The sequence below is a fragment of the Vespa velutina genome, chromosome 4 (assembly GCF_912470025.1).
Source record: "Vespa velutina chromosome 4, iVesVel2.1, whole genome shotgun sequence".
NCBI lineage: Eukaryota > Metazoa > Arthropoda > Insecta > Hymenoptera > Vespidae > Vespa > Vespa velutina.
The window spans coordinates 4396341-4423840 of NC_062191.1; the positions used below are offsets into that span (position 1 = coordinate 4396341).

General features: G+C 38.5%; 1 protein-coding gene across 3 annotated transcripts in view; it reads right to left on the bottom strand.

Moving 5' to 3' along the window:
• LOC124948466 (homeotic protein antennapedia-like) overlaps window positions 1–27500 on the bottom strand; it is a 321146-nt gene that overhangs the window by 262421 nt on the left and 31225 nt on the right. For 2 of the 3 annotated variants that reach the window (XR_007100741.1, XR_007100740.1), the window contains exon 2: window positions 9623–9664. The exons of the other annotated variant lie outside the window; for it this stretch is intronic. The gene's annotated coding sequence lies outside the window, so the exon portion shown is untranslated. The remainder of the gene's footprint in view (window positions 1–9622; window positions 9665–27500) is intronic. 3 annotated transcript variants of the gene reach the window in all.

Consider the following 27500-nt stretch of genomic DNA (forward strand, 5'->3'; position numbering starts at 1 on the left):
TGGCCGGTGATTGCCACTGGAATACACACAAATGAATATAATTAAGCGAATACGTGCACTGACTGTCGTCACGCTACCGACGGCTCAAACAGACAGTGACGATCTAGATATACGATAGAAAGATAAAACGTTCGTATTGTGCCCGCGTTCCTTCTTCCTTCGTTGCATGCATTGTTTAGCATATTTTGAAACGACCAGGAGATCGTCGAATCGAAACAATCAAAATATAAAATTGAAATATGAAGTCATTGTTGATCGATAAATAATACAATTATATCAATATATATTTTCTTCGTCATTTTACACGATTCCAATCTGATAACGTGAAATGTTTCAATTTACGAGGGATAATTATAAGAACGATTTTTACAATGAAACGAATCGCTGAATTAAAGATAAAAAGAAAAAAGATTACTTAAATCTCGATAAAGTGTTTAAGTATGTGAAATGTTCATAGGTAAAAAGAAAAAAAAAAAAAAAAAAAAAAAAAAAAAAAAAAAAGTCGTGAGATTAGATTTCTAGGTTGAAAAGGGAAAGAATGGCGGAATTCGTAGTATTATCTTAACTCGTTTATGAAATGGCAATGAAATGTCAGTTAAAACTATTACGTAAAAGCAAATGTTCTCTCTTTTATGTCGAGCCACCAGGCACTTATAAAGCCTTATAAAGCTTAACGAACTTCATTAATGTCTCGGTTACGATCGAATACGTTAGCGACGTATCATAATAGCAAAACTTACCAACACTTTCAATGTTGTTATGCGCGTGCCAAGATTAGATTACTTAACGGTCCGTTCCACCTACTAGCAATGACTTTATCCGACGGCCAGGCTTGTTTCTTTGTAAGAGATACCAAGGCAACCATTCGTTATTATGATATTTACAATTCATTGATAATCAACGAATGAAATAATAACGTGTGTTTTAAATATACGTTAAAACGTTTTTCATAAGCGATTTTTCGTAAAACGATCGATTAAACAAACGTTTGAAAGGACGACATTAAAATGACAAGTCCGAATGTAATTACTTCATTTATTGATAATAAATAAATAAAAGATTTATACTAGAGAAAATCGAAATCAGAAAGAAAAGCAATAATCCATAAATATTTTATATAGCAGTTTAAAGATTATTCTGAGAGAACGTAGAGCAAGGAGTGCAAAGGATTATCGCGAAGACTCTAATGGATCCGTCGCTAGGCGATAGACGTTACTGCGAGGAGAATGTCGTCGTTGTAGAAGGAGAAAAGATGAAAGAGAGAGAAAAAGAGAATAAGAGGGAAGCGGGAGGTCAGCGTCTCTCGAACCAAAATACATTGGCCAAGAGTGTCGTGTCTCTTGGAACCCGCTTCCTTCTCCACTAATTCTTACCAATCCAAATTTGCCCTCCCTTTTCTCTCATCGTATTGTCCTTGTCTTTTACAAATTACAAGGCCAGCAAAGAGGAAGTTTCTAGTTTCGTTGTCATCCAACAGAGATAGAAACATCACATTGGTTAAACTTTTCGAAAAAGGGAAAGTGAGTATTTAATCGTTCAAAGGAATCAGCTGACATAAAAGTAAGATATCTTGAAATCTTTATCACTCACTTGAGAACTCGATTTTTCTTCGCGCCGACACGATAACGATCTTCCGTTTATCTTGTAAGTCTTAAAGAACAGAAAGAATAAGAGAAAAAAGAAAAGAAGAAAAAAAAAGAAAAAAAGAAAAAGGAAAAAATACGAGCGAGAAGCGAGATTCTTTTCAATGGGATTTCAAAGTTCAACGTTCGACGATGTACAAGGGCTAGGCAGAAAGAATGAAATTATCGATAAAAGTCAGGGAGAAGAAATGGAGAAGTTGAAGGGTAAAAGGGAGAGCGATACGATTCTCGTTAACGAACGGGCGATTTCCCTCGAAAGAAAAAGCCGCGATCTCTGATAAGCCATCAGCAAAAAGTTCTTTCGGTATTTTTGCATTCCTCGGATAAGTTTTTGCTGGCTTGCGTATACAGGTGTTGGAGAATCTGAATAAGAAGGACGTAAGTGGATAGTTGATAGACGTAAAGAGACATTGTTGAATCTTGAATATCGCAGGAAATCACGAAAGTAGGGAACTCCAAGAAGGGCGAGTCTCTTCGAGTGGACTCGTTTAACAGGACGTTCGAAAGCAAAGTAAAAGTATATCGGTACACTCGGCAGCCCTCACGAGTCCTCCCTTCCTCCCTTTCACCGAGTCCCTTTCTCCTCTCACCCTTTTTCAAGTCTCAAAGGCAGAGGAACGCTTATCTGTTTGCTTTTTGTCCGACTGCAGTAGCATGGCAACACGCGAGGCAGCGTTTCGCGCGAGACCAACCTGCGACAGGAGATTCGTCCTGATATCGTTACTTGGTAGCACGCGAGCACGCCAAAACTCCTCCCCAGACCGAACGTGCCTTGATAAAGGGACGCGCTGGCTCGACCAGTTTTATGCTCTGTCAATGCTAGTCCCACCGCTACGGCCATTTCGAATATCCCGACCAATATCCTGAGGACTGACCGTACCGGTCCTCTTTTCCGTACCTCGATATATATATATATATATATATATATATATATATACATATATGTATAGTATAGGTATATATATATATGTATATATATATGTATAGGTACCATATAAAAATTTTCTTTTAAATAGCAACAGCGATATATATTTTATTTAAATTAAATTTATTTTAATCTCAATTTATATAACAAAAAGATTCTAATATTAATCAATCGATAAACTGATAGACTATACATTATTTTCACTATCTTATTGTGACGTTTAAATATCCACGATAACCACATTTTGATAAAAATTAATAAACAACATTAAGCCGAGTTAGTTTAGACAATCGATTGCCAGTAGAGAAAAGAAAACAACTTCAACGAGAAAAGATGTTAAATAAACGATACGAAAGAAGAGAGAAAGAGCACGAGTCGTACGAGCCGAGCTATTCTGTTTATTTTTACAAGCTCTCGTGCTATAGGGGAGAGGGATAAAGAGAAAGATAGAGCGAAAGAGAGAGAGAGAGAGAGAGAGAAATAGAAAGAGAGTGAGGGAGAGGGAGAAGGGCGAGGTATATAGGTATGCGCGTCTTCGATATATACCTACATCTAATTGTGAGCGCGCTGCGCCGCGTAATTAAATCATGCCGACGGTTTCGCAATTAAACTCGATTATTTGCTCGTCGCTATTCTCCCCACGTCGTTCTAACTCTTTCCGAGTTTCCCTTCGGCACCCTTCAAGGGTATATCCTAGCAAGAGTACGATTCGTCGAGAGTGTAATATCATTCGAGTTCCGCTTGGACCAACGCCCAATGAGAACGACGTTTCGCCATTTTAATTCTTGCTATTCGAAACTTTTAATTGCTGATTATAAAATTCTTGAAAAGTATATAAAGTTCGTCATTTTTCTATTCAGTTTTATTATTACATTGTATAAAAATCAATTGTTTGTGATTTAAATATTTGTTATATAATTTTCTTTGTAAATCGTTCATATAGAAAATTATATAAAAATCAAAAATAAATTATTGAAAGATAAATATGTATTATTATTAAATGTATCATGGCGAACGATTATTGGGAATTATCAATGTTTGTTCTGGCACGTTGTTAAATTTTTCTCACGTGATCCCTGTGCATCGCGAGGGATAATCCGGAAGGTAAAACTACCTCAGATAGCTCGGGGCTTTTAACCTTGTTTATAAGATGTGGTTGTTACGGACAATAAAATGATTCAAGCATAACTATATCCAAACGACTTGTGTACAATAGCTCGTAGACAGGTTTTGCGTTTCCATACTTATTTGCTCTATCCTATACCTGCATTATACGCCATTTTTTTTTTTTTCCTTTTAATAATCATCGTAAAATGCGACAGCATTTTGCATTACATGATATCGTATAATACGGATCACAAGTTCGAAGGATTCTTCTCTTGAGATTTTTTTCTGATTTTAATCGTTGATTTTTCTCTTGCTTCATTTATTATTTCTTTGGTTTGATTTTTTTTCTCCTTTTTTTTCTTTTTTTCTTTTTTTCTTTTTAGCTCAGGTAATATTTACTTCCTCGGTAAAAACTTCTCCTTATTCGCAGGACAAAGCGTAAGGATTTTTTTCCTTTATTTTTTTTTTAGAAAGCGACAGATCAAAGGAAAAGGGAAAGTTTTTGGAAAGTAAGAAAACGCGCAGATAATCGCGAGCAACTCCTAAAACTTTCTCAAAAGTGTTTTTTTTGCGTACCTCGAAAATAACTATTCGGATATAATGCGTCATGAAAAGTGACTTTCACCTAGAAAAGATAATTTCTTCGGAATTTTTTTCTTGCTTTCTTTCTTTTTTTCTTTTTTTTTTTTTCTTTTTTTTTTTTTTAAGTGACCCTTCGACAAAAGTCTACCCGTCGTTCGTTTTACGCTTGTTGCACAGGATAAGGGAAAATTTGGGTGCCATAAAAAAGTAAAAGTCTGAACTTCTTTATAGTAGAGACTAAGAAAAACTTGACAAAAGAATTGACAGAAGAAAACTGGAGAAATAAAAGAGAAGAATATTTTATGATTTAGTAGATATACTTTTTTCTCTTTTTTTTTTTTTTTGTTTAAGTGCTCTGCGAGTTGATTTATTAAAAATCAGCTTTTTAATATCAAGCTGCATATTATGCAGTTATAGTATTACAGTAAATGCATTCTAAACAACATTTCGCGATAGTTACGAGCAAATTGATTATGAAACATCGTAATAGCTAGATACGTATGTATATATATGGCGTTGATCGAAGACTACCAGTTTTTTTTTTCTTTCTTACTTGTTTTAAGTATTATGTCATCATTCGCGAAAGTATTATTGCATCATATTGACCGATCGAGAATACGACTGGTCAGTTATCGGAGATTCGAAAATATTTCGAGATCGTTAATCGGGACGAGAAAAAAAAAAAGAGAAAAAAAAAAGAGGAAAAAAAGAAGGAAAGAAAAAAAAAACAGAAAGAGGAAAATGAAGAAACTCGAACAAACGAGTAGTTTCTCTTACGTTCTTTCGAAGTTAACGCAGCGCTGCTTTACGATTATTCGGTCTTTCCGTAAAAGGACGACGTACGAGCGGGTACATTTTACAAAGTTGCCCTTTAATTCTCATAGAGTATAATTCCGTTTCGTAAGAATTTACGATTGTTTCAAGCCCGGCATAGGTTGTTAACTTTTTTGTTTAACTTCTTCCCCTTCCCACCTGTATCTACCCTTCTCTACGTTTTGTTCTATCTACGAACATTCCCCAAACCCCTATTCACTGGAAACGGATAGAGAGAGAAAGAGAGAGAGAGAGAGAGAGAAAGACAGCAAAACGGAGGATGCGACAATATCCGGCGCCCCGGCGTCCGACAACTGATAACGCCAAGGGATGTTTATACGTGTGTTCATAATACGTTTCGAGCTGTGCCCGAATTCTTCGATCCATTACACCTACCGGGAAAATGCCTCCAATTTTCTCCTCGTTGCAAACCACCGTCCTGACAAATTTTCTTCTCGCATATTTTCCCGACAAACATATGTCATTTTTCGATAATACCTAATAAAATCTAATAAAATCCATCGTCGAAGATAATCGCAGATATACATATATACGTACATGCATACATATGTACATACATATATATTATTATTTTCAAATTCGGTCCGGTCCGGTCCGATCCTCGGTAGCGCAAAACTTATTAATGTTCGTCCTACTAAGAAATTTTAGGGTAAACGACGTTTGGGATTACAGTCGTCGTTAAGAAATATTTGCAGGCGCCGTAGAATTCACACGTACGACGCGCGAACTCGAAAACGATAATGCGAGAGACCGGCAAATTTTATAGATGCTGAATGAATACAGCCATAAAAAAGGGAAGTACTTTCTTGCCAGCTCAATGGGTTTCGTATCTATATGTAAATAAAGCAGAAAGAGGCGGCGTAGGGAAAAAGAAGAGGCGACCATTTCTCTCCGGCGGAGCTGCTGTAATTTACGTGAGGACCGAAGATAGCAAGGCGACTCACTTCGCGTTCCAACGACGAAAAGAAAAGAAAAAAAGAGGGAAGAAGGAGGAGAGGTGGATAGGAAGAAGAGGAGGTGAAGAAGGATGAGGAAGAGAATGAGAAGGAAAAAGAGGAGAAGGAGGAGGTGAAAGAGATGCTGTTCCTGCTGTTGCTGCTGTCGAGATGGAAATCGGCCTTCTTTTCTTCATTATTTACCATTTCGAAAGATAACTCACGAAAGGTACAGGGTAACAATTGACTCTTTCAATTTCAAGAATCAGAGGAAAAACTTAAGGACTGTTAACGAATCCTCGATCGTTCTAATCGATAAAAATGTGATAATCAAATGATAACGTTAAATACTTTTATATGTAAAATGTAAATTTCTCGTAGCTGGTAGGAAACGTAATATACCTATACATATAACGAAGGAAAGGATCGCGAAGAGAAGTATAAGGCGTACACCTCCAACTTTCCTACCGAACGCTTCCACCGAGTGAAATAATAGTTCGCCTTGGCTGCCACACCCAGTATTGTGTACACACACATAGAGACACATTTATACACATACGTAGAAAGATACTCGACCGTTCGTCGCCTTATGCGCCTGCTTTGGCATTTTACGTAGGTATACGCGGATGATGTATACGCTATCTAGCTCGGTCGCACTCTCGTACACAAACACACAAACACAGACACACACACACACACACATACGTATATAGACGTATACAAGAATATACATAGATACATACACGTGGAGAATATATCCTAAGGTCGGAGAACACGGTGTGCGTGCACGAACGACGTGGCTGGCTTTCCAAGATAGCGGCGATACGAGTTGAGGGAGAGGGTGAGAGAATGAAAGAGAGAGAAAGAGAAAGACAGAAAATGAGAGAGAGAGAGAGAGAGAGAGAGAGAGAGAGAGAGGGTTGGACAGGGGCGGGTGGCTGGCTGCCTTCGAAGTAGGGTGGGATCGAGGGAAGAACGAAAGGCAGAGGGGAGGCGGGACGACGATGGTGGTTCTTCGTTCGTTCGCGTTCGTTCGTTTCTACGTCCCCGCAGACGTCCAACCGCTGATCTACGATTCCCTCGCGCATAGCGGAGCACATAACTCTTCTCTTATACCTCCTCGTGAGATCCTAGCGACGATATTGCCATCCACGTGTTCCAAACGTATCCCAGAAAACAAAAATAAAAGGGTCGCCGAACGAAGGGCTGCTGTGGAAGGGGTGCGGAAGACCGACATTTCCAGCTACGAAAAAGGGCTCGTCTCCGATCTCCAACCTTTTTTCCATTATCGACGCTCCAGAGGATACGAGCGGACACTTCTGGAGGATGTCTTACCAAAGAATACAATATGGTGTTTCGAACTTGCCATTGGAAAACCGTTCTTCTACTTTCGAAACGACTGTCGAAGAATTTCTTTTTCTCTTCTTCTTTTTTTTTTTTCTTCTTTTTTTTTCGTCTTCCTTTCTTCAAGAAGTTTCTGCTTTTATGATCGACTCTTTTCCTTGCCAAGGTCTAATCCTTAATGGACCAATAGAATTTATTCTTCTGTAAACATCGAAGCATTCTAATTTCTTTTTCTTTTTTTTTTAACTTTCATAGCAATCAATATGATTGCGGCGTATGATATGAATGGAAATTTTTATGCGTATAAGTTTACAAATCGTGTATCAGTAAATTATGAAAAAAATCAGAGTTCCGTATTAATATATTATAATTTATAAGGATTGTTACGTCGTATAAAAAAATTTTATGATAATACGAATACCGCGATGTTTGACAGAGAAGATTTTGAAAACAATAAAATAATCGAAGGATTAGCGGAGGATTGAAGCGCATCCTCCTCTCCACCCGTATCCTCATGTGCAGGGTGTGCTCGTGCAAGCGGTTAACGCACCCATTTCACGCCTCGGAAAGCATTCAGCTTCCTCATCCGAATTCTAGCCAAATCCATGGAAATCCCCTCTCATGCAGCATTCGAGTATTTCTGTTTAGAAAAGGGTTGGATGGGAAGGAAGAACCGTGAAACTGTATCCAATTGTTATACTCTAGGTTAAGCTCTCAAAATTACATTTTCGCTAATCAATGCGAGCGCATGTTCAAAGTTAAAAGCCTCAAATTGATACGAATCGAGCCGTTTGGAATTAAATAGTATTTGTTCAGGGGAAAAGAAAAAAAAAAAAAAATAAAATAAAAGGAAAAAGAAGAAGTAAAAGAAAAAAGAAAAATTGTGCTCCTATATTATGTCGAATGAAACGTTTAGGAGACATTTTTACCGAAGCAATTTGATATAAAAAAAAAAAAGAAAAAAGAAAAAAAAATAGAAGAAAGAAAGACATTGATCGAAGGACACGATTGAAGGCGTGGATGATCGACTCGGTAATCAAGACATTCCCATTATGCGGCTCGTCGACCCGAATAATTCACCGTCAGCGAGTTTCCTCACCCTCGATCTATTCTTTCTTCTCCTCTTAATTTCAAATTCACCTTCTTCCCTCGTTTATCGGTGTCAAATAGTCGAATCGCGTTCGAAAATAGTCGTAGGAATAAGAGGATCCGTTTCCTGAAGATCAGAACCTAATCCGTGTCCATGGATTTAGGATTTACGAGGAGGAAAGAGGTCTTTGGAAGATTTGGTCTAGGAAAAATTTCACGACGGAGATTACTTTGCCCAAAACATTTTCCTCGTAAATCGGTACGTGGTAGTTCCTACGGGCCTCTGTGAGATAGCAGAACGGGCCTAAAGTGAGTATCGATCAGAAACTCTGAGGGAATTACCGAGCGTGAGCGATTCTCCATTGCCTATACCAAGTGGTTATATCTGCCATACGTCGTGTGCCATAGGAAAGGGGCGGCAACCGCAGCAGCACGACTGTCCTTCCACCCCCGCCATCCTTCCACCCCATTCCCCCTCTCCCGTCTTCCCCGCGTCGGCTACCCCAATTTCACCCCCGAGAGCCAATATTTATTGATTACCCTCGAAGGCATCGTTCTCCGCTCTCCTCTTCCCCAATTCCCTCTCTTTCTATCTCTCTCTCTCTCTCTCTCTCTTTTTTCTCTCTCTCTTATTTTTTTTCTTTCTTCTTTTCTCTCTCTCTCGCACGCGCACGATTTCTTTCTCTCAAACACCTTTTCTCTGACGTCGAATCTTTTAAAGGATCCTACGTCGTGCGAGCACTCTCACAGCTGTTCTCCTCCATTCGTTCTTCTTTTTCTTTCCCTTTCTCGGTTTCTCTCTTTCGTGCTATTTCGTCGATAGAGATGGAAAGGGACGGAGTTGAAAGATTCCCCAAACAGAAAAAGAAAAAAAGAAAAATAGAAAAAAAAAAGAAAAGAAAAGAGAAACGTGTTCCCTTCTTTCGACTACGACTTTTAACCCTCCAAGATTTCTCGTGAATCACCAAAGATATCGTGAATTCTGTGAAATTTTAGTAGCTTTCGAGCATCTGTTCCCTATGAGCGGGACGTAGGACTCGAAACTTGATCGAAGTTTCGTAGTTAAACATATATCTATATTATAACAACGTCAGCGCTTGCCGATCAACCGAATATAATGGAAAATAATCGATCGATTTAAGTTTCAATGAAGCACGACTCACCTTGCAACCATGTCCAATGTGGCTTAGCAATATCGTCCTTACCTGGAAAACAGTGAAAAAAAAAAAAAAGAAATTGTAATCAGATTATCGATATCGATGTTGTATTTTTGTTAGGTACAATCGATTTATGAGAAACGAATTTAAATGCGAGCAAACGATTAACGACGCGTTAGCGACGACGCGGTTTTTAGTAGCTACGTCGAACGAAAGCGTGACGTACGACGTCGATATTTTCGGCATGACAATATTTCTACTATGCTAGGCAGTTTCCCATTTTCGGATGAAGGATTCATATTTAAAATCGTCTCGGCCGGTGCCAAGGGATTAAAAAATTAACGCGCTTCGTTCGGTAGTATCGGACCGACAACGAAATCCCGTAGCGTGATTGCGGCTCGATTTATCGAATACGCGTATATAACCGAGTATTGGATCCGTTAATAATCCATTATACGTCACGAGGCTGCGATTTTCAACGTTTCGCGTTTCTCGTAAACCTTTTTTTTTAAATTAAAAGAATTCACCATTATCGCGTAATATCTGTCGCGTTATTTTATTTCAATATATCGTTATAATATAAAATTATCTCATTAAAAATTGTGCAACTACGATTCAACATCCATAATGCAATCCAGTCGTCAATGAAATTGCTTGTTCCTTAAGATTAAGATTCATTCTTAAAATTGTAATAAAAAAGAAAAACGAACAGCATACGTAGGCATTAATCGTTTAGCCAACATGCAAGATGGAGAAACTAAAACGAGTCTATATGGTGTATAAGTTCCTTTTAAATATATATTCGGTATCGTTGAACAATGCTAACGAACAACTTTTGCGCATACCATAGTCGATAACGAGGATATTTTCAGTCATGTAAAATGGAGTGGTTGTCCATCCGTAACCATGTGCTTGCATATTGTATACATATACATATAGAGATATACGTACGCATACGTATGTACTTGGAGATGTGTGTGCGTGTACGTACGCGTTGGTTGTTACCTACTTAAGTTAGATATTATCGACATAGGAGGCGATTCGATTGCGTGTACCGAAGCATGCTATAGCGCTGATATAGAACTACTAAACAGGTCGTAGATCAGCTTGGTTAGTTATAACGTCGGCCCTTCGCTCTCTCTCTCTCTCTTCCTTGTTCGAGCACGCGTGCCCACCCACTATCTCACTCTGTTTGCTTCTCTCTCTCTCTCTCTCTCTCTCTCTCTCTCTCTCTCTCTGTCTCTCTCTCTCTCTCTCTGTTTCTCTCCTGTTCCATCCCCAAACCAATTCCCAGAGGTGTTCTGGATCATTTGGTGGCCCGCGGCTGTGAGATGCGCGCATGCACCGGCAACAATGCGCTATCATGATCGCAGAATGCGGATTGAAACATTGCCTGGGATTATAAAGAGAGAGAAAGAGAAAAATCTCTTTTCTGATCCTATTTTTTGCGTACTATATATATGAAATCCATGGATTTTCCATAGTTTTTTGTTCTCCTTTTTTTTTTTCATTTATTTATTTAGTTTTTTGTCTTTTCTTTTTTTTTTAACGTTTTTTCTTCCTTTTTTTTCCTTTTTTATTTTTTCTTGTTTCTTTTTCTTTTTTTTTTTTTTTTTTTTTTTTTTTTTTTTAATATTCTCCAGTGTAGAATTCATAGGATTTTATTCATTCATGCGTACACGAAGCGAAGTCTCGGTAATTACATAAAAACTTGCATCGTTATAACTTGCTTGATATTGATAATTTATGTATCATCTTCTAGGTATAATATGTAATTATTTATAGAAAGTAGAATATTATGTATATATTTTATGGATATAGAATAGTCATTAGATTCATGTAGGTAAGTAAAAGTTGCCAAACGGGTACACAAGTCATTTAAATCGTATCTCATCAATTTTATTCTCATTACTGAATATAAATAACAATATAATACTGTAAGATATACAATTTTGACAACTCATGTATTTATATCTACCATATATCTAGGATATATATATATATATATATACATACATGTATATATGTGTGTTTGTGTGTATATGTGTACAAATATCAAAACTCGGAAAAAGGATAAAATAGCGAGAGACGAGGAGGATATAAATAATAAAAATAGTGTAGGAATTTGATCGACAAACTTGAAAATCGAGAGATTATTTCAAGAATGATAGAAAGCTCTATTTGAAAAAGCTTGAAGGATAGGTAACAGAGCGAAAGTCAAAGTGCGAATGAACGAAGGATGCCCGATAAATCGTATACGAGACATCATATTTTTATCAAGCATCGGTTCAGTTCTCATTTGACTTTTGGCCGACAGTTTTTTGTCGTCGATGTTATTGTGATCGTCATCGTCGTCGTTGTTGTTGTCCTTGACGAATCCGATGATAGAAGAGAAACGACGATATTGCTTTCGATTCGATTCACATGAGGAAAAATCCGCAAGAAGATGACTTACGACGCATTGCCGGTGACTGGTTATTAGATTATTGGTCGCATCGACAGCTCATGCGTTGCCTATCGATATTCGAGGGTATGAATTGAAGGGTGGATAGAAGGTAGAAAGTTCGCCGATGGTTATGGCGAAACCAGGCGTCGTTGGCACCACGAGTGCAAGTGTTGTCGGCTATGTATAGTAGTAATAGTGGTATGTGGTAGTATGTGTTTGTGTTGGCAATGGCGCTGCTCGCCAACGGTGTTCCCGCGTACGCACAGCGTACAAATAGACGGGAAAGGGTAGCTTTGGGGTGATAGGAAGGGGTATAGGGACCGGGAGGCTATAGGGGGAGGAGGAAGAGGCGAGGAAACGGTAGGGGACAAAATGGGGAGGCTGTGATAACGATAACGTACGATCGGCATTAGCTGCCGGCTTGCTGCAACTGATGGATGCGCTAATTATCAGCAAGCAGGAGTTACAGTGTTTCGCGTCCGTACGTACGATGACTATGCGGTGTTACCGATAAAACTTCCACAGGAAATGGTTCGAACGAGGAAAAAAAAAACAAGATTAGAACGAGCCGAACGAAATTTGTATTGATGGATGGATGGATGGATGGGTAGATGGATGGATGAATGGATGGATAGATGGATCGATGGATCTATGGATTTCGTCTACGGATAAATCGTTCGTACAGGTCGTGAAGAATTTTCAGTGGAAAATAGTGACACCGTTCGAATATCTTTGGTTTATCATAATGTACGATATTCGACAATGAGTGATATTTCTTTTACAACGTGTAGAACAAGTACGACTTAATTAGAAATGGTCGAACAAAAAAGTTCATTCTAAAACAAGGAAAAAACGTTAGAGAAGGAGTTGGAAACGCGTGATTTGGGCGAAGCTAGAACTCGGTCATAAAGGATGTAGGTACGTAATTTTGGGTGTACTCGCGGGGTGGAGTGGGAGATTCGTTCGGCGACGAGATACAGATACCTACCCCTTAACCACAAGCCGCGGTCTAAGCCCTAGACGCATGCACGTTGCATAACGTAGAGCTCGAGGTCGAACATATACACACATAGCTTTATAGAGGCGGGCTCGATCGGCCGAGAGAAAGAGAGAGAGAGAGAGAGAAAGAGAGAGAAATAGAGAGAGAGAGAGAGAGAGAGAGAGAGAGAGAGAGAGAGAGCGAGATCCCGTTGGCCTGTAATGAACATGGCGCTTGTTTATTTAATGGGAAATTCGGTGGCGCCATAAAGCTCGAAGAAGGGGGTGAAACCTATTAAATTTATGTTTTCGGTTTACCCGCTCTGACGGATCGCAATACCCGCAGCCCTCTTCTATCGTTTCTCGCCACATCATCCCCTTTCCTCTCTCTCCCATCCCCCTCATCACTCTACTTCTCTTTCACACTGAAACCTGTCTAGATCGTCCTGCGTGCGTTTCCTATGTGTTAGTATACGCTATTGGTAGCCCAATGTAATCCAAACGAATATATATATATATATGTGTGTATGTGTGTGTGTGTGTGTATATTTGACTGCCACACTGAGAGGGTGTGAGAACTCTATCTCTTTCTCTTCTTTTTTTCTTTCCCTCTCCCTCTCCCTCTCTCTCTCTCTCTCTCTATTTTTCTATCTCTCTCACACTGGCACAGTATATCCAACGTGTTGTAATGTCCGCTTCGTGACGGACAGCGCCGCGTCAGCGCCGTAAACCGTCGTCATCGGCGTTCTACGCGTGGCTGGAACGTGCGCACGGAATGCGCCCTCGAACGCATTCCACTACGATATCGATAGTCCGTCCTCTGTTCTATCCCTCTCATCCCCTTCTATTCCTCTACGCGTCCCTTAAATTAAGCTCGCACATGCTCTCGACTGTCTCAAAATGGTTTTAATTACGAACTCGACTGGTCCGCCATTTTTATCTTTCCTTTCTCGTTTTTTGATATACTTGGAAAATAAGAAAAATATAATTATAGATATTGATCTCAATAAAAGTTGATTTTAAAAAAGAAGAATGTTTATATTGATGGGAAAATAAGCTTTCTTTTTTCTTTTTTTTTTTTTTTCTTTTTTGTTTCAAGTTAATAACTTATAGCTTTTATGTACTTCACCGGGCTAATTATAGAGACAAAGAGAGGAAGAGAGAGAGAGAGAGAGAGAGAGAGAGAGAGAGAGAGAGACAGGCAGAAAGAGCAGAAAGTTTCTACCCTCTGTTGGACACTCTTGCAAGGAGTACCACCATTCGAACGTATTAAAAAACGACCATCCTGTAACTTTATCCCTTTGGAAGCTACGTAATTGCCAAATTTTCCTTGGCCTTAATTTAGTGTTATAATTGCTTCCTACCCTTCATAAGGGTCTAGCTAGTGGTACACCGGTCCTTGGGATTCTACCACCCTGTGTCATTCCTTATATCCATCCTCGTTCCCTCAGAAGAATCTTTACGCTACCCTCCTAAGAAAATTTCTCTTTCTCTTTCTCTCTCTCTCCTTCCCTTTTCGGCCACCCTCTCTCTCTCTCTCTCTCTCTCTCTCTCTCTCTCTCTTTCTCTCTTTCTTACTTTTATCACGCTATTTCCAAATAGGGTAATAAATTTATGCTCAATGCGCATTTAAACGACCTCGATAATGCCCTGGATCTGTATCCGCGAGGGGCGTACCATCGATTAATCGCTTTTAGATCAAGATCGTACGGGTACAAAGTACGGGATAAATTATTGGACGGTAGCAATAGAGTAGAACGAGGAAGTTTTATACGTTATTACATAACCCGAAAATAATGATAATAACGGTGGACAATGCTTCGATTGCATAATACAAAATGAAATCAATTCATTTCAGGAAGATCGCGAAATGTGCGAAAAGAAAAATCATAAGTAGTAAGTAGTTACGTGTTATATATTAGGTATATTATATCATATGATAATCATTAAGTATTATATCGTATGATAAACATTGAAAGGAATGAAATTCCTTGCAAATTAGATAATATAAATAGCTAGATACATACATGTAAGAATGAAGCTCGCGTTAAAGTCTTAATTTAGAAAATAAAGGAAAACTTTCTTTCTTTCTTTCTTTCTTTCTTTCTTTCTTTCTCTCTTTGTCTTTCTCTTTCTCTCTATCACGACGTAGGTATATAATACTTATAATACCTAAACATACGTGCATATATACATATATCTATGTAATACTATGCAGCTACGTTGTCCTACTCGACGAGTATCGACGGGAAATGGGAAGGAAGAAAGTTATATGAGAATCACGTAACGGTTACAAGGCCTGTTAGTTTCCTTGGTAACGGCACTCGGGATTCGCTTATCCTTTAGTCCGACGAGCGTCTAATTATAATTTCATCTGTAGGTCAGAGGCACATATAGACGCATACTGGTACACATAATCGCACATACAAACAGACGGAAATACACGTACGATAGACCGTCGACGAAGTCGTCGTCGAAGACTCGGAGAATACGCGAACAGGCATTGCACGTGCAGCGCGTGCCGTTCGTTCGCTCGCCACGCAGTCACGTCTCTTTAACGTTTGTGTTTACGCAATCGCACAACCCGTACGCGAGAAAGCGTACGCTCCGTTGGTTTCTTATGTCTCTGCCAGTTTCGCGATAATACGAGTATGCTCTTGCACCCTCCATTCGTATCACGCTCCTCCTCGAGTTTCGATCTCGACGAGGAAACATCGGCTCGCTTTCGAACACGAGCTCTCCTTTTTCTTCTCATTCGATACAACATCGATTTTAAACGTTTCCAAGTCGTAGATATAAACAAAGCCCTCAATCCAATTTTTTTTTTTTTTTTTTTTTTTTTTATAAACACGTTGAACATTCGATAAACGATTTTGCCGATTAATCAAGAAACTTAGTTGAATTTTTATCCCCCGTTAAAAGTGAATAAATTTCTTATTAAAATATTCGTTAATTATACGAAAATAACAATTTAATTATCATAAATTTTAATAAATCTTATCTAAATGTTCTTTTCATTTTTAATTTTTTTTTATTATAAATTTTCTTCGCTAAACTCTTTCTCTTTCTCTCTCTCTCTCTTTTTTCTTTCTCTCTTTCTATCTATCTATCTATCTTATGAGTCATACGATAAGAGCCAGGAGTAGGAGACGGGACGTCTGAGAGAAGAGGCAAGAAAGGCACAGCTTATATAAACATGGACGGCCATTAGATGTATTCAGGGTCGATATAATTTTGGCACGAGGTTTGCACATCATCTTGGTTCTATATATGAAGAAAGCGATGATGTTTAGGCGTAGCCAGTAAGTCGACTTTGTCGACGTAGTGGAAGCTACTGGATACGACATTCGACGTAATGCCACGGGAATCGAGTGTATTACCCATAGCTAGACAGTCCCAGTATATAAAAGTTGCTTTACTTTGGGATACATATATGGTAGGGTGACTGTAACTATAAGGCAAAGAGCCATTCAGCTTCCCGTCTCTCCGTTCCCGTATCGAGTGGTACACGTTTCTTTTTGCTTTCATCCGCCCTCCTAAATATATATATATATATATATATATATATATATATATATATATATATACATATATATACATATATATATGTATATATACCAACGCGGATAGACCAAGCAAAAGTCCAAAGAAAAGCCGGCCGAATGGCTGAAACTTCTGCCAGTGTAGACAAAAATGTATCCGGTGCGTCTTCCCTCACCCTCGTTTGCTCGTGTCCCTACTCCAACCCCTGAGTTTTCATGAAAAGATATAACGTGTGGATATATGTATATAGTTGGTATGTATGTAGATACGTGAAACTGTAACTATTATAAATATCATCTTATGTACGTTTCTTTTTCTTCTTTTCTATAAGATCTCTCTCTCTCTCTCTCTCTCTCTCTCTCTCTCTCTCTCTCTCTCTCTCGTCGGCGAACTTTTTGATCTAAGACAGATATTAATATTTGAGTCGTGTATAACGTTACAAAAAAAAAAAGAAAAAAAAAAATAAAAAAACAAAAAAAGAAAAAAAGAACAGTGAACGAATAAAGAAGAAAAAGTGTCAAAATAAATGTAGATCGGTTAACATTATCTCGGTTATAATCGTTAAGAGAAATGATGGTATTCATTAGTTGAATGAGAAAAACGTCTGTGGTGACAGTGGAAGGAGGGGGGGGGGGAGGGACGGCAAAAATATGAGAGGATAAATCAGAAAATGGGAAAGTCGTCGAAAGAAAAAAAAAAAAAAAAAAAAAAAAAGAAAGAAAAAGAAAGAAAGAAGGAAAGAATGGCGAAAGAAAACGAAGCCTTAATAGAAACCTTACTAAATAGATATACCTAGGTCCTACATAAGAACGAAATGGAACAGAAGCAGAAACGGAGAATTCGTCCATTAAGAATCTTCGTCAGGAGCTGGTGGTCGTTTCGAGCAACGGCTCGGGCATAATGCAGCAGCGGCATCGAAAAAGAGTGGAAAAGAAGAAAGAACGCAAAAGAACGACGAGCACGAAGTTTCCTCGCGTCGGGTGCAATCTTTTATTTCTCGGCCTCTGGCGGTGGAAGAGTTAACGCTCGCATCCACCAAGTTGGAGGGTGAAAGAAAGAAAAAGAGAGATAGAGATAGATAGATAGATAGAGAGAGAGAGAGAGAGAGATAGGGGGAGGGACGGGGGAAAGGGGGGAAGATATACCCGAGTAAGTACTGGGCATCAGACTTCGTAGGAGTGTATAAAGTCTTCCTCTTCACCCTTCTCTCCTCCTCATCCTCCTTTCCTCTTTTCCTTCGCCTCGCTCGGTCACCGCAAACTCTCCCACCCTCAGCAACCTACCACCACTCGTCTCATTTTTCCCTTTCTTTCTTTATTCCTCCCTCTCTCTCCCTCTCCTTCTCTCTCTCTCTCTCTCTCTCTCTCTCTCTCTCTTTCTCTCTCTTTCTCTTCAGCCGTTCCAAGGATCGTCTAGGAAAGGGTTTGTAAAAGTTGGGGACGCCAGGGATATTTACGCATTATCGTAAACTGTAGTCGTCTTCTTGGCTACCCCAGGATACGAGCGCTCCACCTCCGGCTCAGAAAGATACCACCCCTTTTCTTTGGTACACCACCGTCCGCCTTATTATTACCGTACGCTATCAGCTCGTCCTCCTTACTTATTTCTGATATTTTCTTAAACGATACCTTGACTTCGTCTCTCCTCGAACGTTCACCGATCTACCTATCGCAATGTCTGTCATCGTCTTCAGCAAGTTTCTCAATACTCAAATATTTTACTACTCGGTAGATATCTTCACTTTTACTTTTAACGGCAGGATTATTCTATATGCTGTTATAAAAAAAAAAAAAGAAAAAAGAAAAAAAAGAGGAAAAAGAAATTGTCTAAATAAAATAAAATTTTATAATGTATATATATATGTGTGTATGTAATTTCATAATGTTCTATCTAATTTTATTTACGTCGATTCTCTTACGTTCATCGTACACTCGACATTTTCACAGAAAGAGCAACTAGAGAAGGTATTTCGAATTCTAGGAAGATAGTAAGACAGTTAAGTACACAAAGGGGTAGGGTTGAATTCTACCGAGTGTCATTCGCGTGACAGTCCCTTCCTACCGGTATTCGTATATCTTTCGAAGGAGAATTTGTAAAATTTAACGTAGCCAGAAAATGGATGTCTCTCTGTAAATCGTAAATGTTCTTAGACCACCGTACGACAGTACAGACGTCCCTATCTCCGATTAAGGGCGAAACGGATACACCCCTTTTCTTCGAAACGTTAGGGCTCCTACGTAATTGCGCTAACGTTAGCAATTGTTTCGCCCAAAATATATTTTGAATTCCTTTGGCTGTTGCGACAATAAGAAGACACAATTAAACGAAATTGTACAATGATAAAGTCGATTGTTTGAGGCTAATAGGAAATATTTTACGAGAGATCTTTTCTATTGTTTACTTTTTTTTATTTCTTTTTTCCTTTCTTTTTTTTTTTTTTTTTTTTTTTTTTTTTTTTCTTTTTGCATAATTTCGATAATAAAACCTTTCTCAATATTTGCAAAGATAATAATAATAAATTTTAATAAGATGGAAAAGTTCACCGAAAGAACGGTTGGGAGAGAAAATCGCTAGGGTCTATCGTACGATAAATCGTTCTTTCCAATCGGAAAATGCAGAGCGCTCGACGAGAGTGGGCGCTCCTAGAGGGTAGGTTTAATTCCCTTGAAGCATTGTCCACGTTAGGTATCATTACACTCACATGCCCGCGCAATTAGCAATGTAAATGCTGGTTAGTTAGTTAGCGTGTTCGTAAAGCAAGCAGTCGGTGGGCAGTGGGACCTAGATAACGGACCTCCCAAGCGAGTGATCATCTCGACTAACCACTGATAACGCCCCCGACGTTCGCTTCGTTCGTTCGTTTGTTTTCTTTTTTTCTTTCTTTTTTTTGTTTTCTTTCTTCAATGTCGCACATCGCTACACTGTCGCACTCCCTCTCGCATTCCTTTGATACTTTCCAATTCGAATTTGGACATATTCACTATGATATTTATTTTTTAAAAGATATTTCTATTTTAGAACGATCGGCTACGACGAGATAATATAATCTATACGATATAACGAACAATCTTTTTGTTTTATTTAAATTAATTTAAATTAATTTAATCATTGAGGCTCTTTGAAATTCGATTTGAAGATAAATATCTTTCAATATCAATAATACTATTACTATTATTTTTCTCTTTCGTTAATTTCATCTAATACAATACCGAATATAGTTCATTAAGAAGATAAACATGAGATCGGAAAAAGAGATATCAAAGAGCAATCGTTTACCTTCTACGACGTTAGATCTATCGACGATAAATTTACGATTCTCGTCCTCTCCTCTCGTCGAAGACAGTTTCGTAATAGCGACATCGACGGTGGAGTGTACAGGACGACCGTTGAACTCTTATAATGGAACGGTCACGATAGTCGATCGCACCACTTAAAACGTACGCGTATAAATCGAATCGGGTTGGCTCGAAACAAGCCTCTTAACGAAGCACCATGTCGCTTCCTCGCACGGTCGACCGCTACTATCGCCTCTCACCTCGACGATTTCAACGGTTTCTTACGTCGAATCGACATCCCAGCATTTTTATTTCAACCTACGAATCCTCATGGAGATGGTAGGCAGTTCGAAGGTAGCTTTGAGGCAGTACCAAGCTACCATACTTTATTCTATTCGAGTAGGAAGAAGCCATGATGGGCAAGGGATATGGCCACTGGGGTGTTTCCCACTAACTCGAGCCCTGCCTCTTTCTCCCCTGTCTCTTTTTCTTCTACGGTTACCCGCAATGACCTCTTTCTAGTAAGAACGACGACGAGCTACAAAGGAAGATTCTCCCTTCTTTCTTCTCGATTTCTCAATGTTCTCTATTGGAATTCTATGTGACATTCGTTGAAGGGAACTTAAATTGTTATCCATTGAATTTCATAATGAAACGTAAAGATGAATGAATGAAACGTCGTTCACGTGAAATCCTTTTACTTCTGATAAAATTGTCCCGTATTCGAACGTATCGTAATAAAATGCGATAAGCAGTTAATACGATTTATCATAATTATATTTGTTCCTAACTCCTGAACAATATATATCTTTCCTGTTGACTGAATATATACCTACATAGTTACCTACTACGAAATATAAAGTCACCGTTATCCGGTAATAAATATTTAAATAATTAATCCGACAACAACCCCGGACAACGCGACGTAGGAATATGAAAGCATAAAGCACGATAATGAGGGATCGCGTTCACTTGGTATCGTCTATTGTAGTCATCGATACGATTTGACTGAACAATAGTAATAATTGTTCGATGTTCGGATAGCGAAAATGCGAGGACGTAAATACAAATTAGTTGGACGTAATTAGTATTCGAGACATTAATTTTGTTACAGGAGAACGTACGTAGGTACGTACATCAAATTCCTGAATTCGCGCGTAACTCGTGTTAATTTATGGGTATCGTGCAATGGGGCCATTCAATTTTCCTGAACGTCAGCGACGTCGACCGCTATTAAAAATGAAAATGAAGCGATCCGCGAGAGTTTATACGTTCGTATATGATATAACGTAACGTCGCCCTCCTGTAACGCGACATCATAAACTTTTGATACATAGAGCTCATCCTTACCGACCGCGTTACTACATTTCCTTCAAGTAACTTCGTGATACACGAAATAATCGTAGGATGGCGCTCTCGTCCCGAGGCCACACCCGTACCGCTCTTCGCGCTCGTTCACCGATCTTCGAGAGCCTTTTCACGGTTGACAACCAGCAACCACGTGCTACTGGTCTCTCGGGTAGGGTTAGGAGTATCCAACGACACGACACGGGTGTTGAGTATCTAGTTGTAACTCTAGTTACACGTTACGATGTATACGAGTGAAAACATTATCGAATGTAACTATGGAAATTTATGGATACCTTTTCTTTTTAACCTGAATTTCTTTTTCTTTTCTTTTTTTCTTCTTACTTTCCTTACGATAAAACAATTGTAACTTGAATTTAATTTAATTAATTCAAGATATATATATATATATTTTTTTTTTAAATAACAAAATGTACAACTATACGATTCACGAAATGATTACAAATCTTTCATTCATTCGGAAATTTTGTTTATAGGAAATGGGGATGAGCGAGTGCAAAAAAAAAAAAAAAAAAAAAAAACCAGAGAAAAACAAATTCATCTTATTTATATTTATTTTGTAATAATTAGATATACAATTTCATTAAAAATAATTCATATGTCGTTACAAGTTTTTCTTTTTCGTTTTTACGAGCTTCCATGCATCGCTAAGAGGATGATGAACTCGGCGATACAATGGAGATCGCTGGGTGCATTGAAATGAAGAGAGAGAGAGAGAAAGAGAGAGAGAGAGAGGTCAAAAAAAAAGAAGAAAAAAAAGAAGAAAAAAAATAAAGAAAAAAGAAGAAAAAAAAATCTTGCAAATATTCTATCGATTCATGTACCAAAGTATATTTTCTTTCTCGAACACTAACGAACTCTCCTCTTTAACGAAGCACGATCGAAGGTCGGAGATCCCGAATGTCTTCCGGTAGTTGATTACAGCGGCGTGGAATCGTTGATGGGGTCGCATAACGGACGTTGTTACGAGCATTTTTTAAGCTAAAATCGCGCGCTTTCCCCGATAACGAATTGCCAAGGATCCTTTTTTTTTTCTCCCCCATTCACAAGAATGACAAGACTCAAAATTGGGCTGTCCGAGTAAGACCATTATAATATTATTTTTATTTAGCTGACTGTGTGTTTCTGACCATAACGGGCTATGCCTGTAACCATAAGTTTTGGTTGGGTCCGCGTGCCGTCCGGCCCATTCTTACTCATACCAAAGTATAGAACCTATTCTCTTCCTTCTCTTTCTTTCACTCTCTCTCTCTCTCTCTCTCTCTCTCTCTCTCTCTCTGTCTCTCTCTGTCTCTCTCTGTCTCTCTCTTTCTCATTCATTCACGTTCAACTTAGCTCATACTCACTCCAAACAGGCTTCGATCAGCGTTCGAATATACCTACCTAATTTTAAAATCGACCTTCGTCGAAGAACGTCACGTTGAGAATCGCTGATAAATCGATATATAAGGAAATCGGATATCATTTAATAAAGAATATTTGACAGGTAAAGATGTTCTCTATCGCAAAAAAAAAAAAAAAAAAAGAAAAAAGAAAAAAGAAAAGAACATTAGGATTGTTAATTGGAATGATTGATTTGTCTTCTAGGATACAGTTAGCAAGACGTATAATAGTTTTTGTTTTCGCACCCGTTCTCTTTCTTTGTTCAGTCGTTTTTCTCAGCTTGGCCGCGCTCCAATCGATCGCGCGAGAACGGTCTTTACGTTGAAATCGAATTTACGATTATTTCAGGTATATTAACTGCACGCTCGGTGATCTAAGTATTTAACGTTGGATCGATCAAAAACTTTCTGGATCCTATTTAATTGTTTGCGAATATCACGTTTTCAAAAGTTTCTCTCTCTCTCTCTCTCTCTCTCTCTCTCTCTCTCTCTCTCTCTCTCTCTCTGCCAGGATCGTCAAATAAAAAAGAAATTCCAATTAACTTTTTTTTTCCATATGGATTTGATAAACTTGAATATAATACTTGTTGTGGGGATCATTTATGATGATAACAACAATATTTATCAGTTCAATGTACTGTCCAAGGCAAATAAAATTTATCGAAATCGCTAATTGAAAATTAATCAGTAACGCCTTCAGCAAAATCACTTTACGTTTCGGTTAACGTTTCTATTAGATTAGAGTTCAGATTCGTTTCAATTTACAAAGAGAGAGAGAAAGAAAGAGAGAGAGAGAGAGAGAGAGAGAGAGAGAGAGAGAGAGAGAGAGAGAGAGAGAGAAAGAGAAAGAAAGAGAAGTAAAAGGAAAAAAAATGGAAGAGAAAAAAATTAGAGTCAAAGTAGGTCGAACAGTCTGGATAGTTAGCGTGGATTTTCTTGATATCCATGACCTTGGTCAGTACTCTTCCACTATTGGCTCGTAACCCCCTCGAAAAGTGCGAATCGTTTCGTTGAAATGGGCTCTCTTTCTCTTTCTCTTTTTCTTTTTTCTCCTCTTCTTTCTCCTCCTCTTCCTCCTCCTCTTCCTTCTCTTGCTCTCTCGGTTTTTCGTGTCTCGCAATTAACGCCGAAGCGGAGCACGCTCTCGGCAACGAAGGGACTCTCGCGTAGAGACGATAAATCGCACTGACCGCGGACTCCGGGGAGATTTAAAAACATTCGCGCTCACTCGTCAAAACGCATTGCCGCGAGAGAGGGCTAGTGGTACTTCAAGCGAAGCTCAGCAACGCTTTACCTTCGGTATTTACCGTAATTTCATGGCATGATTAATATCACACCATAGCAAGAGACGAGACGATTAACAACAGAAGATAGAAATTTAATGGTCCTTTAGCACGAAAGATTTTCAAGGGGTAACCGAAAAACATAAATATCAGTAATGACGACTTAACGGAGTCTTATGTGTAAATTTAGGATCGATTTAAATTGATTCTTTAATTTGACCTTACATATTCGACCTCAACCTTTGATATCACCCGATCGATATCACAGAAGGTATGTGTTTAACGATTTTGGAGACGACACGTTTTGGTCCCTAAGGAATATCGATTAAACTCCACCTAGGGAGGTCAAGGAAACGACCGCGTCGACGTATTCTACCGATTTTCTATTGATCGAAGTTTCGATTAACAATTTAATGATTCCCAATGGACAAAAATATTGATATAAACCTAATATATAATCAAGCGATATTTCCTAAGTTTTATCTTTCTACGTTATAATTAATATTAAACGAATTTATCTATTTTTCATTAAGCTTCAATTTTTTTTTTACGTATTGTAAAATAAGAAAGAAGAAAAAAGAAAGAAAGAAATTCGAACGATGTGTCAACAAAAAAGAAAAAAGGAAAAGAAAAAGAAAAAAAAATAAAAAGGAAAGTCGTTGTACAACGATCAGCGATGATCAGGGACAGCTCGTAAATCATTGAGATTCATCAGAAAGCAATTACATATATAGCCAGAAGTTCATTTAAATTCGATAAATAAGACTCCACTCATTCTATCAGTCGATCTTATAGCCGGGAGTGAAAATGCGTGCAGATACTACCACAGTGCTCATATTTTTTTTCGTGGAAAGCTTATCGTTTTAATCCATCGCATTGAGAACGCTTTCTCGCTTCTTATCTTGCCAGTTCCACGCTGCCGATTTACCGTCCGAGACTCTAAAAGGTGAACCAAGCGCATCCACGTGGACCTCCTTTTCGTGATCCTCTAACGGAACGTTTAATCCGTTAACCTTCCTTCTTATTTTGTTCGAACATCCTCAATCAAATATTGCATATCTTTATTATTCCAAATATATTTAAATGTAATATTAAATCAACCTAAATTTATATATAATTTATCTCTTAAAATTAAAAAAAAAATAATATAAATATATATATATATATATATATATATATATACTTATATTATTTCGTAGTTAAACGTAATATATCCCTTTACTATTTTCTCTCTCTCTCTCTCTCTCTCTCTCTCTCTCTCTGAAAAAAAAGAAGAAAAGAAAAAAAAAAGATAATTGTAATCGTGACGAATCATAAGGTAAAATGTTGGGCGATCGAGGGGGAAAAAAAAAATAAGAAAAAAATGAAAAGTTAGAAAAATTTGAAAGAGCAAGATAGAAAGATAGGATGTACGATCTTGTAGATTTTCTCGTGGCAGAGGCTGAAATCGCGGCCGGGGGCAAGCTCTAATAAAACTCGCGATCGCTTCTACGCGCGACTCTGTTATTCGAAAGGAAAAAGAAGCTGTAGCGCAATTTTGAGATTATAGCTCGGCGACTCTTCGCGTCTCTGGAGAGAGCATGCATAAACCATGCACTTTACGTCCGGAGAAAGAGAGAGAGAGAGAGAGAGAGAGAGAGAGAGAGAGAGAGAGAAAAGATCCGGTCGTAAGGAAGAAACGAAGGAGCACACGAAGAGAGACCCCTTTGATGTTAGCCCATATCGGGCCGTTTGATCGGACGCGCAACCCCTCGAAATAGGGGTAACTCCTAAGAAATCGCAATAATTTATATCGCGAGGGACTCGATCGCGTGTCGCCCTGGTTAGATAGGTAACTACCTATCGTCCAAGAACTCTCTGCATACACATGTTTTCAACTGATGTCACGTGAGCTCGAGCATTTCCTCAAGGTAGCAAAGAAGAGACTCGCGAATAATCCTTCCCATTCCTCCCCCCTCCTCCTCCTCCTCTTTCTCCTCCTCCCAGTGCCCTACCACATCCTCCCTCATTCTCCCGCATAATCCAACGAGAATCAATTTAACTTTGTTAGTTTTCCCATGCCTTTCTTTGCAGGAAGGTCTTCGTTCTCTCTCTCTCTCTTTCTTTCTCTCTCTCTCTCTCTCTCTCTCTCTCTCTCTCTCTCTCTCTCTCTCTCTCTCTCTCTGTCTGTCTTTTTCTTTTTCTTTTTTTTAGTTCCTTTTCTTTTCTTTCTTTCTCACTTCTTCCTTCATTTCGACTCGTCGAATCTCCCTTATAATCATCACATTATACTAAACGAATGTAATCAATAAATTAATTGACACGCACGTACATATGTGTATACGTTTTTGTTCACTTTAAAGAAGGAGAAATTCGTACTCGTATGTTCTTATGTTAAAATCAAGAAACTTGTCTAGCGACAATGTTTTCCTGTCGCATTTCAAAAAATTCATTCAATTCGAAAGTACGAATTATTAGCATAAACTAAATCGCACATACTTTCGCATGAAAGTCGGCTAATATCACTCTCGCAACGGCCGTCAAGTAAATACGCAATAAATAAACTCAGGAAATTGGAATAATTCCAAACCTTCTGGGAGTACGTCCAAGCGATTCTTTGAAAATGCGAAACTCCGTTCGAATCGGTTTGTTGTTGCCCGATTAAAGTTCGACTTTACCGGCATGGAACAAATATGAGTTTTGAACAAACTCGATATAACAATTCTAAATTATTATAGACAGGGATAGATTTAAGTTATGTAAACAATCGATTAATCAATATCGAAATTACGGAAATATTTTTACGAAATAAATGAGATACATTTTAGAAATCGTTTAGATCGTATGCGTTATCGCATAACGCATTGGAGCGTAACGAAGAAGAAAACGAAAAGAAAAAAAAAAAGAAAAAAAAATAGTATCATATCGGACGTAAATGAAAAAGGAAAAAGTCGCAAAAAAAGTCGACAATTGGAGCAGATAAACGCGAACTAAAAGACAAATGGTATTCCTGTTAAAGGCCGATGGGTGCCGCTCGGCGGATTCGTATTCGGGGTGGTCCAACGAGTTTCTACTTGCTGGAATGCAACGTAACAGGAATAGTCGTCCCTCTAGTTTCCCCTTCCCCCCATTTAAGTCGCATTTTTTTATTGTTATTATTATGATAGTTATTATTTTTGGATGGCCGTGGTCAGGTCTTATATGTTCTGGGTGGAAGGTGGAGTTGGCCGATGATGCTACATAGCTCTTTCTCTTTCTCTCAGGTAGAAGAAGGGTAAAGAGGAGAGGAAGAGAGGAAGGGAAAAAGACAGAGAAAGAGAGAGAGAGAGAGAGAGAGAGAGAGAGAGAGAGAGAAAGAAAGAGGACAACTTGAACGCGAGAAGGTCCGCGTTGGAGGGGAGGAGGGCATATGTGCGTGTATCGCCATGCATCATCCTTCCTTCCTTCGTCCTTCTTCCTTTTCGTTCGTTCGAGAAAGCAAAGGCCACCGCAGGGTGCGTTACCTTAGAGCCTCTACGTTTGCCTATGGGTGCCTTTTTAAGCCTCTTTAATGTACTACGAAGAACGTTTCCTTCTCTCTTTTATCTTATTATCCATCTAAAAACTCCTAAAGAATCTAACGTTATGTAT